Genomic DNA, 3,718 nt, shown 5'->3' on the forward strand with positions numbered 1-3,718 from the left:
GGGGGAGAGAAAGGAGGGAGAGAGAAAGGAGGGAGGGAGAAAGGAGGGAGGGAGAAAGGAGGGAGGGAGAGAGGGAGTCTCATTACCCAAAACAGCCTCCTCAGGAGTCCAACAACCCCAAAGGATGCTTTTGTGAGTTGAATTTAAAATCCCTGCTGGATCTCAGGCTCTTGTAAACGCTTGTCTCCTGGTGGTGGCATTGCTTAGGGAAGCTGTGCAATCTTTGGATGAGATCTGACAGAAGTAGGTCACTAGGTGCAGACCCTTCAAGGTTGTTCCTGATTCCTATTTTCTCTCTGCTTCCTGGTCTACTGTGGCACAGCTTCTGCCAAATGCTCCAGCTACCATAAGCTGTTCCTCACCTTCTCTTCCCTGCCGTGACGGACTGAAACCCTCTAACACCAAGCTGGAATAAATTGTTTCTCCAATTTATGTTGTTTCTGCCAGGTATTTTGGTAACATGAATGCAAAAATAACTAATCCTGTCACTTAGGATGTACTCAAAATCCCATACCGTTTCTTTTCCATTCAAGTGACAACTTCTTTGCTTGGCGTGCCTGCCCTCTTATAAAGTAATGTATTAACACACCAAATCATACACACCCAATGTCCAGCTAGAGCTAGCCCACTTTCTTATTTTCAACTCCTAACTCTGTTAAAGATTTGTAGTTTAGGGTGGTAGATAAGGGCATAAAAATATATTCAATAGTGAAAGTGTAAAATCCAGCATGAAGCTCCGCAGCTTCTAATTGTGTAGAAGTTCACTGAGCTGGGTGAACTTTGCATGATATATTTTTATTTGTCAGGTTTTTTAATAATAAAGTTAATAAAATTAAAAAAAATAATAACCCAAATGTCTTAGTCTGAGTTACTACTGCTGTGATGAAACACCAGGGCAAGGCAATTGGGAAAGTCAGGACAGGAACCCAAATAGGGCAGGAACCTGAAGGCAGGAGCTGACAGGGAGAGACCACGGGGGCGGGGGGGGGGGAGGGGAGGATGCTGCCTCCTGGCTTGATCCACATGGTCTGCCCAGTCGTATGCTTTCTTACAGAACCACCGCCCAGGGATGGAACCACCAGCATCTTCCACCATCAACCACAAATTAAGACAATACCTGCTTCTACTTCCCCATCTTGTGGACCTCTCTCTCTCTCTCCTTTTTTTGTTATTTTTATTTTTTTATTCACTTTACATCGTGATCACAGCCCTCCTTCCACCTCTCCTCCCAGTCCCACCTTACAAATCCTTTCTCCCATTGGCACTTCTCCTTCTCTTAAGGGGACCCCCATGGGCACCACCTTACCCTGGGGCATCTAATCCCAGCATGAACCCTCTGAGGTCCAACCAAGCAGTCTAGGTAGGGGGAAGGGGATCCAATGGCATAAACAAAGACCAAGAGAGCCCCAACCCCATTTGTTAGGGGATCCATATGAAGACCAAACTGCATATTTGTTACAAATATGTAAGGGTCTAGGTCCAACTCCTGTATGCTTCCTGGTTGGTGGCCCAGGCTCTGTGAGCTGCCATGGTCCCAGGCTGGCTCTTTGAGTCTTCTTGTGGTATCCTTGACACCTCTGGCTTGCTCACTTCTATCCCCCACTGTTCCACAAGATTTCTCAAGTTCTGCCTGATGTTTGGCTGTGGGTCTCGGCATCTGCCTCCATCTATGGCTGGATACAGCCTCTCAGGAGTCAGTTATACTCCAATCCTGTCTGTAAGTATAGCTGAGTATCATTAATAGTGTCAGAGATTGGTTCTTTCACATAGGATGGGTCTCAAGTTGGAATGGTCATTGGTTGGCTGTTCTTTCAGTTTCTAGTCCATCTTTATCCCTGCCAATCTTGTAATTAAGACAAATTTGGGGTTGAAGATTTTAGGGGTGAGTTGATGGCCCCTCCCTCCTCTGGAAGTCCGCCTGGCTTCAGAAAGTGGCTACTTTAGTGTCTATATCTCCCTCTGTTAGGAATCAGAGGCATTTTCTTAGTCAAAGTTCCTTCCTCTCAAATGACTAACTCATGGCAAGTGAATGTACAACCAGCCAATATACCAAGTAAATTCATGTCCCATGATGCTTTCTTTCTTTCTTCCTTCCTTATTTTCTTTTCCTTTCTTTCTTCCTTCCTTTCTTTCTTTCTTTCTTTCTTTCTTTCTCTCTCTCTTTCTCTCTTTCTTTCTTTCTCTCTCTCTTTCTTTCTTTCTCTCTTTCTCTCTTTCTTTCTTTCTTTCTCTCTTTCTTTCTTTCTCTCTTTCTTTNTTTCTTTCTCTCTTTCTTTCTCTCTCTCTTTCTTTCTTTCTTTCTTTCTTTCTTTCTTTCTTTCTTTCTTTCTTTCTTTCTTTCTGACATAGTCTCATGTAGTCCAGATTGGCCTTGAACTGACTATATAGCTAAAAATAACCTTGAATTTCTACTTCCCCTGCCTCTACCTCCCATGTGCTGCCATTACTGGTATAAAGCAACGTGCCAGATTTATAAGGTACTAGGTGTTGAACCCAAGGCCTTGTGCATGCTAGGCTAGCATTCTTCCCACTGGGCTTCATTCCAGCCATGTAAATGTGGGAGTTTTATATGAGCATTTTGCCTATATGTAGGTATGTACACTACCTTGCCCTAAACTGTCAGAAGAGGGCTTTGATTCCTTGAGGCTAGAGTTACAAATGGTTGCAAGTCATGATGTGGGTGCTGGAAATTGAACCCAAATCCTGTGCAAGAGGGAAAAGAAATGCTTTTCATCCCTGGGCTAACTCTCCTACTCTGTATAATTTTATTAAAATGTAATTACAGCACTTTCCCCTTGCTTTCCTTGCTCCATCCAAGGCCACTCTCCCCAACAGAAAGACCTCTTTGTGTGTGTGTGTGTGTATGTGTGTGTGTGTGTGTGTATGCGTGCGTGCGCGCGCGCACACGCGTGCGCTATAGCATGCACATGTAAGGCAGAAACCATGTGGGAGCCTGTTTTCTCCTTAAACCTTGTGGATCCCAAAGACAGAACTGAGGTCCTTAGGCTTGGCAGAAAGTACCTTTACTTGATGAGCCATCTCACTGGTCCTTAATCTCTTTTGACAAGGACTCCAGTCGTGTTAGAGCCCACCTTTGTGACCTCACTTTTCTCCAGTCATCTCCTGTAACAATACAACCACATATGGGATACTGGGGTCTACCGTTTCGATAGGAATTTCAGGTGGTAAACACACATCAGCTAAAACACACTTTTACTTGGTGTGAATGATCTCTGATCTCTGACACCATAATGTAGGTTCTCCCAGTGCTTGGAGCAATTTATTCAATCTGATTGGCCCCAGAGTCTCTTAGCTGTTAACCTCCAAACTGAAATAGTCTTTCTGTAGGGAGGTGGGAAGCTCATGAAATCCACAAGCAACTTACAAGAAATACTCACACACCCCTGCTCCCGCCACCATCAGAGGCTACAGTAGAAACAAACAATTGATGGGGGAGAGGAAGCTGGTCAGTGGAACTGTAAGATATCAGGGATCTCCGGGAGTGCAGGATTTATGCAACATTACCCATGTTGGAGTTGGCTTTGCAGTGACACAGCTGCCCAAGTTGCCCATGTTCCTGTGAGTGCTCCTGTAAGTAGCTCCAGCAGGTATTAGCTCACCAGGCTGTATTTGGATGGACCCTTTCCTCCCCGCTGTCTGCACTCTCTATCCTGGATGACCAGAAGGACTCCTGTGTGAAGTAACACAACAGAGCGGC

This window comes from Mus caroli, chromosome 7 (genome assembly GCF_900094665.2).
Source record: "Mus caroli chromosome 7, CAROLI_EIJ_v1.1, whole genome shotgun sequence".
Lineage (NCBI taxonomy): Eukaryota > Metazoa > Chordata > Mammalia > Rodentia > Muridae > Mus > Mus caroli.